The sequence below is a fragment of the Narcine bancroftii genome, chromosome 1, assembly GCF_036971445.1.
Source record: "Narcine bancroftii isolate sNarBan1 chromosome 1, sNarBan1.hap1, whole genome shotgun sequence".
NCBI classification, from domain to species: Eukaryota; Metazoa; Chordata; class Chondrichthyes; order Torpediniformes; family Narcinidae; genus Narcine; species Narcine bancroftii.
This window is the reverse complement of record NC_091469.1, coordinates 119,309,101-119,326,029: the sequence shown is the minus strand read 5'-3', so window position 1 is coordinate 119,326,029 and position 16,929 is coordinate 119,309,101. Positions and strand designations below refer to the sequence as shown.

The following is a 16,929-nucleotide window of genomic DNA, read 5'->3' as shown; positions in this document are numbered from 1 at the left end:
AAGGGCTATATGCCCAGCTGCAGAAACAGAGCATTTATGGAGGGATTTGTCTGCTGTAAGGCATTTTGGAAAGTGAGGTCCACCATTGCTTTTTACCACAGTCTTTATAAATTGTGCACTTTTGAGCTTCCCACGCTGCTTAAAAATTGTCTGTCATTGCTATTTATTTCCTCTCTCTTTCTCTCCTGCTGCGACTTTCCCACAGCAAAGGTTAGAACTTCATTTTAATCTTTTCTTTCTTCACGTTCCTACACTCACGTAAAAACTTGGGTCATTTCAATCCCACAATGCAAATACCCATTTAACACTTGCCTGATTGCAATGCTGGCATCTGCAGACACCGAGAATTGTACTAGGGGTTGAGGCCGTCAATCCCCAGCATGAGATGATGTAATCTGATGCCGGCACACGCCGGCATAGAGCTGATTTTCCTTTCACACTAGACACTTTAAAGGCCGATTGACGGTTAATTCCTGGGATCACTTGCAAGTATGAAAGGGGCTATTATGTAACACATAACAAAGAAGCATAATCTGATTCTAATTGTGAATTAACTCATTTGACCTCACCCCAACAGAGATATTCCCAGTATTCTATCCAAACCTCTCTCACCTTCTCTCCTACTGAAAACTAGCCTGTTTTCTCTCTTTCCCCTTTCTGATGCAGGATCTCTGAAACATCAATGCTAGCTGACTGGCTGAGCAAGTCCAGCATATTTTGTTATTATTTCAGATTTCCCATCTGCAGTTTTTTGATTTTCAAACATTCTAGGAGGGACAAAGTTGTAGCTCATATGTGCTGCATATGCAATTATAACTTGTTTTAATATTAGATGCAGAGGAATAAGATCAAGCAATCAATGGCACTTCAAGAATTTAGGATAGAAGACGGTGGTGCAAGTTGGCGGACAATTAAGTAATAAAAGGGAAAACAGACAGTGCTGAGTATCGTTACAATACAAAACTCCCTGTATTTTGTGCTATCCTTTGATGTGCAGTTGAAAGATATTGTCACTGGTGTTTTATAAACAATGCAAAAATATTGATTGAATGCAGATTTCAACTTTGTACAAAATATTATTACTGCAAAAATCTGAGTAAAATCTTGTTTACTCAGGGGTAACCAAGTTATTAATAATTCATTCAATTATAATTTCTGCTGATAACATACCTGAAAAACTAATTTTACAAATGTGCTGTTTTATTCCCTTTAAAGAACATAGAATGTGAATGTTTAAATTTACATTTTAAAAATATATTTTCGCTCTTCAATCTACATTTTGATCTCTCTTGCAGATGAAAGTAAGATTTGCAAATTTTTGAATATGTTAATCCTCGCAGATAAGTAAGATGTGCTCTCGTCCACAGGAAAATGTAACGAGCCCAGAGGACCCCAAAACACAGCAGCAATAGATATTCACCAAGACATATGGTTACCTAAACAAAAGTTGCTTTAAACATAAAAATAGAATCAAATTTAACTTATCACTATTGACTTACTTAACCTAACTTTACCCCCTTCTAATTCTAAGCGCACGAGTATGTAATGTGTGTGTCTCCAAATACAGAAGATAAATCTTCATAAAATACTTTATAGAATTCAACTGAGAATCCATCATCTCCTGGCGATTTTCCATTCGGCATCTCCGCATAGTCTCTTTAATATCAAAATCCATGAATGGAGCTTCCAATTATTTAACCTCCTCCTCCCCTAAAACAGATAAATTTAATTTAGATAATAAGATTCAGTAAAACCAGCATCCTGCTTTCCCTCAGAAGTATCTAATTTCTGGTAAAATGAATAAAACTGGTCATTAATTTCCTGAGGTTTATAGGTAACTGTTGAATTCTTTTTCACAGCATTAATAGTTCGGGATGTCTGTTCTGTTTTTAACTGCCATGCTAGTACCTTATGAGCTCTCTCACCCAATTCATAATAACGTTGCTTAGATCGATAAATTAAACGCTCATACTGATAAGTTTGTAATGTATTATAACGTAATTTCAACTTTGTTAAAGCAGCTTTTTTATCTTCTGTAATATCTTTCTGAAATTCCTTCTCCAACTCAATAATTTATTTCTCCAATATTAAACTTTCTGCCACATATTGCTTTTTAACTTTCATAGTATAGCTAATAATTTGCCCTCGTAAATATGCTTTCAAAGCATCCCACAGTATAAAATTACTACATACTGAATTGACATTCTCAGCCAGAAACAAAGTAATCTTCTCCTTAATAAAAGTAATAAACTCTGATTTCTTCAATAACATTGTATTGAACCTCCATCTATAAGACGATTGCACCACTTCTGGACTTACACAGGAGAAAAAAAAAAATCACAACACCCCTCACTTTAGAATTAAGAAGAAGAGAACACATGACCAACCCACTCTCTCTTCAATTTCAAATGCTCTTTTTGGTCGTGTGTTTCTTCCAAGAAACCAATATCAACTTTCATTTTTCTTATATAAGCCAAAACTCGTATGCGCTTAATTGGGTTATTCAAACCCTGGACATTAAAATTTGCAAAATTCAAATTAGACATTTCTTAATCTAATAATATTTTCCACAACTATAAAATAATGCTCCCCTTCTAATTCTCTTAATATTCTAATCCCCCCCCCATATAAAAACTCCAAGAAAAAAGAAAAGAAAAAAAAATCCCAAAACAAACTACTAAAAAGTAGTAGCTCCCTAAAAATCTGGGTGTGGTAAAACCCACTAGTGGCAGGTGACTAAAGGTCTCAGTGACATCTACTCCCCCAGTCGGACTTTCACAAAGTACTTAGACAAAAACAGTCAACCCAGTAATTCCAGTCCCAGTGATTGTTCCGGGTTCACAATATCAAGAAGACTTTGCGTCAATTCAACATTTTTCCCATTCTTTCCCTGTTTTCCATTCTTCCCATTTCCATTGCCATTTACCCTCCTCTTAGGTGATGATAGTGGCAACTGTCCATTTCCTCATAAATCTGGCAATGAATTAGCAAAAATTAATGCATCATGATCATTTTCAAAAAATTGAGATTGAAAATTCCCATAAAAAACTTTTAATTCTGCTGGATAACGAGAGGCACATTTATATCCCTTTCGTCACAATACTTCTTTAGCTGAATTAAATTCTCGGCGCCTTCTAATAATTACTTGACTCAAATCTGCATAAAAAAACACCCTGTTATTTTGAACCATCATTGGAGCCTGGTTTTGCCATGCCTTCTGCTCTGCCATTCGCAATATCATTTCTCTATCCTGATATTTCAAACAGCGAATCAGAACTGCTCGTGGTGATTGGCCTGGAAACGGTTTCTACCTTAATGCTCTGTGTGCCCGATCTAACTCCAGACCATCCGGAAAGAATTCCTTGCCCAAGACCTCTAGAATCCATTTCTTAAAAAACCTCCTTGGATTAGAACCTTCTAGATCTTCTGGAAGACCTACTATTTTTACATTATTTCTTCGACTTTGATTTTCTAATGAATCAATCTTCTTCAATAATTCCTTCTTCTGAATCCCCCAATCCACGAAAGAATCCTCCACTTTTTCCATTTTTTCTCTATTACACTCCACTTGATTCTTACATTAAAAAAAAAGCTTCTTCAATCTTTTTAAAATTATCTTTTACATATCCACTGATTTTATGCATCTACTAACATCACTTTTAACTACAGTAATATCTTGCTTCATAAAAGTCTTTTCTTCACACATGGTATTCATTTTGGTTTTCACTTCCATAAATCCTTGAGTCATCTGCATTGACATTTTTTCCATTTGATGAGCAATCCCTTCCAATATTGTAAACACAGAATTTAGTCCAGGTTCCATCACCTCCTTTTGAGGCCTACCTTCTCTGATGTCAGTCCCCATTTCTTCCTGTGTAAATTTCAATGAAGTTGAGCTCTCTTCCTCCTCAAACGCATCTCTTCCGGTGTGGCTGTGAGTTTGGACACCCAATGACAGCATGCCGACCTCGTCAGCCTGCCATCGCTCGGGCTACCCCACAGCCCACACCTTATCCAGTATTTCACGGACCCACAATGCACCGCACATGCCCGGCAGAACCACTGACTGTGCAGGTGCGTCTTCTGACCCCCAGACCACCAGGCAATGTTGCAGGCTCGTGGGTCTGTCCTCGCTCGGCTGATCCGCCCGCACACCCGGACTCACTGGTGTGGGAGTCAGAACCGGCCAAGCTCGTCACTGAACCGGCACCATCTTTCGGTTAGGCAATCGGTGCCGGCTTAATACTTAACCAAGCAGGAGACCTCTGAGGCTTGGGGGCTCCAGTCAACAATCCTGTGGCTTCAACTTGATAGGTGGGCCTCAATTCTTCAACACTTTTGTCAGGTAGTTTCTTTTGCAATTGAGCTTTTGATTTTTTCACATTTGCAGCCATTTCAATCCTTCACTATTCCAAAATCTGTAGATACTATTTTTAACCACTTTTACAAATTTTAAAGTCGGGTATTTAGAAATCTAACTGGGGGAAGGTGGAACCACACATCTTCCCTCTACGCCATCTTGCCACACCCCCATAATGTGTGTGAGTAAGTTCAGAAAAATCCTTTAGTTCACAGTCCAATCTCACTTCTCATTCCTCCAAGTTCACTGGTTGCAGACAATTCTTATACTGTGCACAGAATTTAACATTTATAAAGTTCACCAGGCTTTGGTATTGAAAGGTCAATGGTTACTGGTCAGAAAGGTTCTTGTCAGTTTTCAGAGAGAGATTTGTTGTTCCAGGACATCCACAACTGATTCCTTTTTAATCAGCCACTCCAGAGTCTTGCTGATGAAACTTGCCCCCTTCATGGCTCTCCAGATGATAACCTCTTTCTTTCAAGTCACCACAGTGTGCCTTTTTGTTTCACTTATTCAAAGTGAAACATTAGACAGCTAGTCCTCTCCTCTTGCATGAACCACAAGGGCTTTGACCAGGTTGAAATAAGAACCCATCTTCCAAATGGGGTTTTCCACAAGCTCGCCAGCTTGTCCTGTTCCATTCTCAGCTGCTTTTACTGGTTCTAACACTATGGAAGTGGTGTGTGTGTGTGTGTGTGTGTGTGTGTGTGTGTGTGTGTGTGTGTGTGTGTGTGTGTGTGTGTGTGTGTGTGTGTGTGTGTGTGTGTGTGTGTGTGTGTGTGTGTGTGTGCGTGTGTGTGTGCGCGTGCTTGTCTCTTTCTTTCTTAGAGAGAAAGCCTGTTTGACTCTATCTGCTTGCAAAACCACATGACCCTCTTAGAACAGCAAGTTCTCTTCCAGACAGAAGGAGCCTCCAACAAGATCTTTCATCTGTTGCCTTTTTGTAAACAACAATCCATTAGTGAAGTCACTTGGGCACTCTCCAAAGCTCTTGCAAAAGCTGTGGAATTGATATGTCTAGCATTAGCAGAGCTCCAGTATTTTATATAAGATCTGTTTTAAAGTGTTTATATGTAACCTACTCCAACAAATCTTTCCCAATTTATCTCCCAAAAACATATCTATATACTCTGTCACAAAAGGATTTGTCCAGTTTTCTATTTTAATAAAATTAAAATCATTTCTGATAAACAATTCAATCGTTCATACCTGTAATCATAAGTAAACACAGACTTCCACCCAGCTAAAGAAGCCAAGGCCAATCAAATGAGTTATTCTTTGTAGTAAACATGACAATCAATTTCTAAGGCTGCTCTCTATCCATAACAAAATATGTGACACTAAACATAGATTTATATTGCAATGACATACATGTTTTTATGCAAGTGGTGGTTACAGATGCAACTCTGATCTTGTTTCAGAGTTGTTTCAGTAACAAAATATACGTCTTGTTAGCTTATCTCATAAACACCACTCCACCAACTGCTCCCTGAAACTGCCATCAGAGAACTTTGGTTTCAAAGATATTTTCCTGCTAGAACAGTTCTAAATACTGGAGAAATGTCTACCTTCCCAACAATTAAAGTCCTCTCCACAAAACTCATCCCATCTTGCCTATGGAGGACAACTAAATCAGCTTGCATTCAAATTATCTGAGATAATACCTTGACACTTAGAATTTGCCTCGAGAGTTTAATTTTTTTTTTGCTAGGCAAACTCATTCTATCCAAAATTCAGATATTTTGTGAACAGGTTCATTTCCAGCCCTTCAGATGCTTGGTCCTTGAACATGGAATCTCATACAGTTTATCTCAACAGGTGAACAGCATGCAAGGTAGGAAGAATTTTAAAAAATACAGAATAATATTATTGGGGAGGGACTGGTGAATGTTGCACATAAAAGTATAGAAATACTGCTGCAACCTCGAGTGTTGGTGAGACTAGACCAGGAGTACAGAGTACAGTTTTGCTTCTTTATTTAAGAAGAGATATGCTTGAATTATAGGTTGTCTTTTAGGGAAAGTTTGAGAAGTGTTTATATATATTCCCTGAAATTATGAACAATGGGTGACTGCTTTGAAATACAAGATTCTGTAGAACTTTGTAGGGTAGATATTGATAAGAGAACTAGAGGTTAAAATTTCAGAATAAATGGTCACCCATTTAAGATCAACATGAGAAATCTGTCAATCTTCATAATTTTCAGAGAAAGGGACACAGGCAGGCTAGGAATTCTAGAGAATTGGTCATGGGGAACACAAGCAAGAACATGAAGCAAAGACCAAAATTGGTACAGCCACAGTTTTACTGAATGATGAGCCATATTACCCATTTTTATTTCTTATGTTATTCTCAATAGATATTTTTATATATTTATTTAATATAAAAACACTTAGCAAACATATCACAATATTTCAAACTTTTATAAAAAAGAAAAAAATGAGTAAAGAAATACAAAAGAAAGAAAAAGGTCCCATAAATCCCCCCACACATCCCCCCAACCCCTACAAACTAAAAAAAGAAGAAAAAGGGACAAGAAAACCACAAAGGAGTACTTCACTTTCTGATACTTTTAAACATATAAATATTTATAGAGACCTATAAGAGAAAGGGTATGTTTGAGATTCATTTAAATGTTAATACCAAGAGTTTGTAAAAAAGGGATTCATATTTCACAAAATATATAAAAATATTTATCTCTTAAATTAGAAGTAATTTTCTCAAGTGGAATACAACTCCGAACTTCTGCATGCCATCTATCCATTCCCAAATTAGTATCCGACTTCCAAGTTATAGCAAAGCATTTTTGTCTCAATAGGTCTTAAATGTAAGTTTTTAATGTTAGTTTGATCCAGGATGTTGCCCCAAATCTAAGGCTTCGTCTTCCCCACCTTCTCACCACTCACACACCTTGCTCCTACTGTTCCCATCCTCCATCTCGACGAGTCTTGAAGTAAGGTTCCAGCCCATGACATTAACAGTTCTTTATCTCCCATTGATGCTGTTCACCCTGTTAGGTTCCTCCAGCAGATTGGGTCTTGTTCCAGATTCTAACATCTGCAGTCTCTCATATACCTGATCACTAAGCTCATCACCAGCTACATATCTGATTGTGGTCCCATTTAAGCCTCTAACTATCAACCCTTCCTTAAGCAACCACTCCCTTCCACCTCCTCCCATGATCTGCGTCTCAGGTGCACACAGTTCAATTTTGTTTGAAAAATGAGTAATGCCCTTTCTGAAGCAACTGATGCTTCAGACATGACATTAGAATACTGTTACAGAGTTCTGTGTTGTGTATTGGCCTATGTGTTGTGTGGTTTTATGTAAAAAGTGACTGTTTGCCTTAGAGAGCCAAGGTGAAGATGGACTGCTGAGAGAATGGGAGACGGACTGAGCAAGTGCAGAAAATGATCTAGAAATTTTTGGACTTGGACGATAAACCACCACTGGGTGGTGATGTGGAGTGGAAGAAGGCCCAGAGCATGAACATTCTGAAGGCAGCCAGAAGGATCTGGACCAAGCCATTTGTTCCTCTCTCTGCAAGCAACACAAGACAACTTCGAATTTTGTTATCTCTCTCTCTCACACACACACACACACACACACACACACACACACACACACACACACACACACACACACACACACACACACACACACACACACACACACACACACACACACACAGCTTCAGTTTACCAAACAAACTGAATTTTGTTTATGATCTTTGCTTCGGTTGAGATCAAAGTTTTGTGAGTCTTGTGTGTTTTGTGTGGGCTGGTTGGAAATATAACTTAGACTTTAATTACATATGTTACATTTAGGCTGGGGAATTTATTAGTTTTACACTGTTATAGAAATTTGCATAGTAACCAGTGGGCATTGTTATAAAAGGGGGGATTTTGAATTAAAGTTTGAAGGTGAATTTTTGTTAATAAAATAATTGTTCAACTTTACCCCTGTGTGATATGCCTTCTTTGTGGTTGCTGGTTTGATCTTGTAACAATACTGACATTTAATTTAAAAAAATAAGTCTGCCATAACAACCCATTTTCATTTTTCTTTCAATGGGAATTATATATCTTGCAAATCAACTGTGCAGAATATGGACAGGAAGCTAATTTGTTGAAAATAATCAGCAAGAATCTTAAGCAAAAATGAAAAATTAATAAAAGGAAAATTAGCTCACTTCATTTACAAAAAGACCAATTACATCACAATCAAAAGGGTGTAAAAAAAGACCACTAATTGTCTACTTACTACTCAGGGTAGAGCCTGCAATTTTCTGGCTATTGCATTGATTTTCTGTCCTACAAAAAAATTAAATTGCTGTCTATACAGATAAATTAAAAGAGAAAAGTGATAATAATTCTACTGACACATGGTTGTGGAATTAAGCAGCTAGCTTCCCCAGACAAAATTCCAAACTAACCAGGATTTATGGAGGTTTTCAAGGGGATAAGGGAGAAAGTATCAAATGCTCTGGGGAATTGGCATGGAAGGCAAGATATTTTACAACTTTTGGTCCTGCAACAAAAAAATAGTTATGCAATCTTTACATTTCCTCAAGAAAATACAATAGTTAATCAATAGGAAATATTGTTCCATGTTTCACAACCTTCTAAATTAATTCCAGAAAGAGCAAAGATTTTTGGCACCCGACACATCATGAAGAATAGTAAATAAACTCTTCAAAACACAGAAATATAAATTATAGCATCATAATAGAAAATGAATGTTGGTCATGACTCAAATTAACTCCACCCTCAACCCACTCCAATTTGCATATTGCAAAACAAGTCCACAGCCAATGCCATCTCCCGGACCACTTCACTCAGCCTGGGACACATAGACAACAAGGGCATCAGACTGCTTCTTATCAACCATAGCCCCACCTTCAAAACATTAGTACCAAGTGAACCTATCCCCAAACTACATGACCTTGGTCTCAGCACCCCTCTCTGCAATTGGAAGCATGACTTCCTATCCCGTAATTAGTGAGTATTGGTGAGACCACCTCCTCCACGATCATTCTCAACACCAGGGCCTCACAAAGTTCCATACCTAGCCCTCTACTGTGCTCCCTGAACACCCAAACACCACTCCAACACCTACAAATTTGCGGATGAGATCACCATTGAAGATAGGATCTCTAACGAATTAGAAAACAGAGGGACTAGTACTTTGGTACAAGGGTAGCAACCTCTCCCTCAAAGTCTGCAAGACTAACGATCTAGTTATAGACTTCTAAAAGAAGGGCAGAGTTTACTCCTCAGTCCTTATCAATGGTACTGAAGTGTAGATAGTAGGTAGCTATCTCCATGTCTCCAATGACTTGAGCTGGTCAATCAGTGTCATTGAAATAGCCAAGAAAGTCCATCTACTTCATTAGAAGGCTGGAAAAATTTGGTTCAACATTTGCATCTCTTAAACACTTCCACAAATGCACCATTTAAAGCCTCTTTTTAGGGTACATCACTACATGATATGGGAACTGCTCCAGCTAAGACATGGAAACAAATATTGAGCCAACTAATAAAGTAAGGCGAGCTGGAGTAGCAACTGTGTCGAAGTGCGAAATGAAGAACGGGAAAATGATCAGATGTAGTCGAGTCGAAGTTCAGTAAAAGTCACGCGCAGCTTTTTAAAACCCCACACGTTCCAAATGACATCATCGTATTGTGACGACATGACGTCACTTGGAAGCTTCCAAGCCAGTTCAATTAAGCCTCCAGTGAGGCACTACATGCACCCCATCCTCAGAACCAGCAATAGGAGGCTAAACCTTTGGTGCCATTACTCTCCAATGCTCTTGGGCAGCCATACGCGTCTTCATTTCTGGAGTCATGGCAAGGACTGATCAAGGTCGAGATGAGCAGGTTGTAGTCGGTCAGTCGTAAATGTCTCTGAATGCCACCCAATGTTCAGTACACAAGTTGTACAATTGTTTTGTAGCACTCTGAAGGGGCCCTCATACGGCCTCTGTAAGGGTTGTCCAAGTGCACCTCTACACACAAACACAAACTCACAGTCCTGGAGTTCCTTTAGGATGAAGGGTGTCATTGTTCCATGCCTTGATGTGGGAACTGGGGCCAATTTTCCAAGCCACTCCTACAGTCTGCCTAAGACTCCAGTCGGTGGCACCTCGTGTCCATGTGCTGAGGGGACCAACTCCCCAGGTACAATGAGCGGGACTCCATAAACCAACTCAGCTGATGAAGAGTTGAGATCCTCCTTAGTGCCATTCTTATTCCCAGGAGGATCCAGGGGCATCAGTGCAGCCTTCATGTGCTTAAGGAACTACTCCACCAAGCCATTCGATTGCGGGTGGTAGGCTATCATGTGGTGGAGCTGTATTCCCAGCAGTCACAACAAAATGTCACAGAATGCAGAGTTAAACAGTGGGCCTCTGTTGGAGGTGATGATGTGTGGGTAGGCTGAACCAAGATACCCAGGCAGAAATAAAAGCTCTGGTGTATGAATTGATTAATGAATCTGTCATAGGAAACCACCTCCGGCCACCTAGTGAATCTGTCGATGATTGTTAACATGTGCCTAGACCCTCAGGGCACCGGTAGTGGGCCAACAATGTCAACGTGCACATGGTCGAATCTGCCCTGTGCTGGCTGGAAAGGTTGAAGTGGTGCCTTCATGTACCTTTGCACTTTTGAAGATTGGGAGTTCATGCACATCTTTGCCCAGTACATGACATGCTTTTTGAATCTATGCCATACAAATCTGTTAGCCATTAGGCTGACCGTTGCTCGAATGGAGGGGTGGAACAGTCTGTGAATGGCATTGAAAATGCAACGTCTCCACACAGCAAGGACAATAGGGCCAGGCTGACCTGTAGAAGAGTGGTACCTTGCGGCCCAAAGGCTACACTTCAAGTTGCAGGCTCATAAGAACAATTCTATTAGCCAGGAGTTCGACGGCCTGGCACTAAGCTTTGGCAAGTGCCATATGGCCGACACATGGAGAGAGGGTACGTACTGCTTGAACGGAGGATCAGGACAGGAAATCAGCCACCACATTGCTCATACCAGAGACATGTTTAATCCCTGTTGAAAACTCGGATACACAAGATAGGTAGTATTGCTGGCAGGCTGACGGGGGATCTGATGCCTTTACAAAGGCGAATGTTAGTGCTTTGTGGTCAATAAAAACCGCAAAGTCCATGCTTTCCAAAAAGTAGCGCAAGTGTCTGACCACTAGGTACAGCGCCATTCCTGTATTTTGTTTCTGGAGGGCGGAGGTGCCTACTAAAAAATGCTAGAGGCTTCCATTGTCCATTGGTGTACTGTTTCAAGACCCCACCTACTGCCACATTGGATGTGTCTATCGTCAAGGCAGTTGGTGCATCCATTTGTGGATGGACCAGCAATGTTGCCTTCACTAGGGCGTCTTTGGTCTGCTGCAATGCTACCATTTTCTTCCTTTTTCCACTTGAGTTCTTTGGCATCACTGGACATGAGGTCGAAGAGGGGGGTTCAAAATATGAGCTGCAGGGGGTAGAAATCAACGACAGAAGTTGACCATCCCCACAAATTCCTGGAGTCCTTTGATGGTATCGGGCCTCACAAATTTGAGGATGGCTTCCATCTTGCTAGGCAATTGAATGACACCCCTGCTGTTGATCTGCTGTCCCAAGAACTCGGTAGAGGACTGCCTGAATTTACATATGGCAGGGTGCACAGTTAGTCAAAACTCCTGTGGATGGCGGCAGAGTAAACACAGATGCTGAAGGTGCTCTTTGTGGGAGTGGCTGATGACAAGTATGTTGTCCAAGTATACAAAAAGGAAGCCAATGCCACGCCCACTGTGTCCATTAGTCACTGGAATGATTATGCAACATTTTTGAGCAAAAGGGCATTCTCAAAAATTCAAAGTGGCCGAATGGTGTTTTGACCGTGGTCTTGGGCACATCCTCCAGATTTACAGGTATTTGATGGTACTCATGCACCAATTTTATAAAATATCCTGGTCCCATGAAGATTAGCTGTAAAGACCTGTATATGGAGCACAGGGTTGTGGTCCGCAGAGGTAGCATCGTTGAGACACCTGTAGTCCCTGCAAGATCTTCTGCCTCTTATGGCAGAAGCCCACAAGCTATCAGACCTGCGTGTGATTTTAAGTTCCTCCATTTTGTGGAACTCTTGTTTTGCAAGCCGCAACTTATCAGACAGCAGGTGTCAGGTTTGGGCATGTTGGGTGAGAATGTGGTGTGGCAGTGGGGAACTGGTGAGTGACAATGTCTGGAAACTCCACAAGAAGTTTGGTGAATTCGTTTTTCGAGAAATCCATGGTGTCTAGGTGCCGAGCGGGTAGTTTGGCTTTTCCAAAGCACAGAGTCTGGAACGTTGTGTTGTTCACCAACTGGTGCCCTTTTAAGTCCACCATCAGTGGCTCTGAGGAAATCAGCACCCAGCAACAGCCAGGACACAGCAGCAAGAATGAACTTCCATGTGTTAGGTCTGCTTTGTTCATGAATGAGTGAGACAAACACCAGGCTGAGTCGAAATCAGGGTTCTTTGTTCTTTATTACCGGATTGTAACACTTGCGACCAACCAGGTTAGTCGGAGAATGCATTCTGCCGTTATCAGCAAAATGGTGATTTTTTATACCCTTGGATACATGCTTAGAACATCATCATATCATTACTTGTCCAATGACTAAAACTGTTGCTATCCTTTCCCTGCTAGCTTCCTGCCTCTCAATCCATCAATGTCTCTCTTATCTTGTAAGTACAAGGATGCATTCATATCTTGTTACAGCCCTGTACATTCCCATCTCATGATGTTTTACCTAACAGGAGTACAAGGACACCTCCCCTTCTTGTTACTGCCTTGTACAGGGTAACTCCCTACACATTCCCATCTCATGATGTTTTACCTTACACATGTGACCTTATTGTCACCAAATTTCAGGGGTACAGTCCATGTGCCATACATACGAATCAAACTGTTATTCACTGCAGTGAGCGCTGGTCCCACAATCCTGGTCCTGGTATCAAAACTCGAAGGAGGAAGGTCACTAACCTCTCCACCCATGTTGACTCGAAATTTGCACTTGGAGAGTTCGTCCCAGAATTGAGTAGGTTGTTACAATGGCCAGCTGCTGTAGCCATTAGCAACAACTGGCCATGGAATTTTCCCGGAAAAGTCCAAAGGGGTCGGCAGCAGTGAGCTTCAGAACCCCAGCGTTGATGGTACAAACAAAAAGTGGTTATCATGTAGTCATGCTTGTCTGGGGAAATGTGTGCCCTTGTCGCCGGTACTCATGGACCCTGGACCCATGGGTGTAACACAGCATTAATTTCTGTGGGCCTTGTGCCTTGCTGTCTCGCGTGCCACAGAATGTCTGCACTGTTCGAGAGTTACTAAAGTCCTCGTCAATCAACATGAGGCAGATGTCTTCTGAAATATGCTCTAAAAACTGTTTGAAGACCAAGCAAGGCCTATGGCCATCTGCCTGTGCCAACATGTTGTTCATTAACTCCGAAGGGGCGCGGTCCCCCAGGCCATTGATATGGAGGAGATGTGCAGCTCACTCACGATGTGAGAGACCATAAATCTGGGGAAGGATGGCTTTTAGGGCTTCGCACTTGCCAAGAGCTGGTGGGTCCACAAGGAGATCCATTACTCAATCAGCTGTTTCCTGGTCGAGGATGTGAAGGCGCTTACCACATGATAGTACTTAGTGGCATCCGCTTCTATCTTAAGAATGTGGAGCTGTGCCTCAACCTGCCCGAACCAAACTTCTGGTTGAGTGGTCCAAAAGACAGGCAGTTTGAACGAAACCGCTGCGTTGTCTTTGTTGGGTCCAAAATCCATTTGGGCCCTTCTGGGTCACCGATGTAGCTACTGTGTCACAGTGCAAATTGAAGAACAAGAAAATGATCCGATGCAGTCTAGTTCAGTAAAAGTCATTTACTCAAACAGTCACAAAGCTTTTTAAATAAAACCCCTCATGTTCCAAATAACGTCACCGCATTGTGACATCATGATATCACTCAGAACCTTCCGATTCGGATCAATTAAGCCTCTGGTGAGCCTCTACACTGGAATAATGTGTGTATTTCAATTTATTACTGACTATAATGAACTGTTGATAAAATAATTAACAACCAAGGATTCAGACAAATGTAGAGTGATCTAAGTTAATTAGAATCAACCATATCACACAACTGTTAATGTAATTTAACTCAGTTAAATTCCAGATTTTATGAATTTGTACAAAATCTCTGGAAGAGGGTGTCTAGAATCAGCACAGTACAACAAAATCGTCATCAACTACTGCTATAAATTAGGCTCCATGTTATCTTAAGATTTTGAAAACCATCAGTTTGGACCATCAACTAGTTCCATATCAACTTTAATCTTTAATGTGACAAATTATGCAATGATTGTACAGAATGTTTACCAAAACATTTAAAGATTGCAAGCCATAAAACTAAGATCTATTTCTCAAAATATTTATTTCAGTATACTCTCACACAGAAAATCTGCAATATGCAAAATCTGAAATATAACTGAATTTACAAGAAGCTCAAATCATTTTTTTGAATTACACTGGTGCACTGTAAAGAAGCAAATTTTAAATTCCAAAAGCATGAAATTGAAACTCAGAATTGGATTGATTGTAATTTCTATTGCACTTGAATAACTGTTGCAAAACAAAACAAATTTAATGGACACTGAAAATAATTTTCAACATCCAGCTGCCTCAAAACATTAAATCACTTGCTTGGAAGCAAAGACTAGTATTTACGTTATGACTTGCAAAATATTTATGACATCCCTATTGTGCTTTACAGCCAATTTTTGAAGTGTGGTCATTGTTGTATTCCAGAACTGGCAGCCAATTCATGCCCATCTATGAGGCAATGAAGAGGCTCAGAGGAAAATATTCAGCTTTGGATCTATATTTCTAAAATTCCATCCATTGAAGATTCAGCCAAGCCAAAGCCTCATCTTCATCCCCGCAAGCCCCGTCATTCAGCTCCACACAATGTTCAAATCTTCTTTCATGTTTTTTTCCGTCTGACCCAATTTATTTAGTCTGGAATGTCCTGCCAACTAAATTCCCTCCACTTGTTTCCCAAAACATGAATAAATCAAAAGAAATTCCATCTTTATTTGAACATAATCACTCAATTCATGCAATTTCCACGTTATCAGAAACAACAGGCCAGAATCAAAATTCATGATGTAGCACAGAATAGACCCTTAAAATAATGCTTGCATTTATAAATCACCTTTCATATGGTTGGACTTCCCAAGTCAAAGGAAAATGCAGGTTATTTTACTCACAGAGTGAGGATCAAAGATGAAGATGTGCGATGTCTTCCATAGCAGCAGGGGAGAAATTGTCAACATGCTACAAAATTATAGATGGGATATTCCCATTCATTAGTAATGTGGGAGTGATATGGTTAACAGATTATCCCCCATCTCTGATGCAGAAATCAGTATTTGTTTCAGTGGACACCTGGGATAAGGATTGAAATGATGAAGACACTCCCTCTCAATCCATTTCCCCATTGATCTTGCTTGCAAAATGCAGATGCATCTAGCCTATCTAGGTAAGGGAGACAAATCCATAATGTTTTACCATAGTGTAATAACCAACTATAAATTGAGAAACATTCTGTTCCTTTGAGTATTGCACAAAGGCTTTTCCCTCCCATTAAAGTCTGAGTTCACTATCAGTTATTTACACATGTTTCATTGTTGCAACAGTGATAATATCTATCACTGCTACTCACCCTGTGGCCCCCTCATTTGGGTGCTTCAAGTATCCAAAGGGCCACGCACGGCTCACTTTCACAATTATGCTCCAAGTGCACTCCAATGCTAAGTCAAGTACAAGCTTATTTTCATCTGATTGAACAAGTACAACCTTATGAAACAGCATTCTCGGGTCCTCAGTGCTAAACACGCAGACACACAGCCAGACACAACACACATATAGACAGGCAATAATGTAGACCACTATTCATATATACAAATAAACAAATCAATGCTTCTTTGTGAATATGAGTGTCTCAGATGGTTAGTGTGAACATTTCCTTTCAGAATCAGGGTTAGGATCAGGGTCTCACGTCACAATGTTAAAATACACTTGATGGTACAGAAAAAAAACCTGAATTTGCATTCACATATTTTAATCCAGTTATACTACCCTATATAGAAGAAAAGCAGCTTATTAATAATTAATTTGTGTCTGACAGGAGCCCAGATCTTCAAGAAAAAAAACTGAAGGCCTGCTTTCTATGACAAAATCACAATTTTTAGTCCCAATTCTGCCATGATCTTGTTCTGATTAGAGACACAATATTCAACATCCAGTCTCAGCAGGGCCTTCTATAATTGCTTGCACTGGTGCCAAGCAAAGAGAACGGTCTACCTTCTTGGGCAGCGCAGTGACACAGGGAGTACAGCTCTCCTTCAGAGTTCCAGCCCTACTTCGAGTGATGTTTGCGCTGAGTTTGGATGTTCTCCCTATGAGCATCTGGGTATTTTCTGAGCCCTATACTTTCACTGCCACATGTCAAAAATAGAAG

The 16,929-nt window shown here is 40.2% G+C and overlaps 1 protein-coding gene across 8 annotated transcripts in view; it reads right to left on the bottom strand.

The window, feature by feature from the left end:
- The window catches only part of arhgef28a (Rho guanine nucleotide exchange factor (GEF) 28a), a 378,379-nt gene that overhangs the window by 241,787 nt on the left and 119,663 nt on the right, over positions 1–16,929 (bottom strand). The window contains exon 1 of one of the 8 annotated variants that reach the window (XM_069937221.1): positions 14,048–14,256. The exons of the other annotated variants lie outside the window; for them this stretch is intronic. The gene's annotated coding sequence lies outside the window, so the exon portion shown is untranslated. Of the gene's footprint in view, positions 1–14,047; positions 14,257–16,929 lie in introns of those variants that run through there. 8 annotated transcript variants of the gene reach the window in all.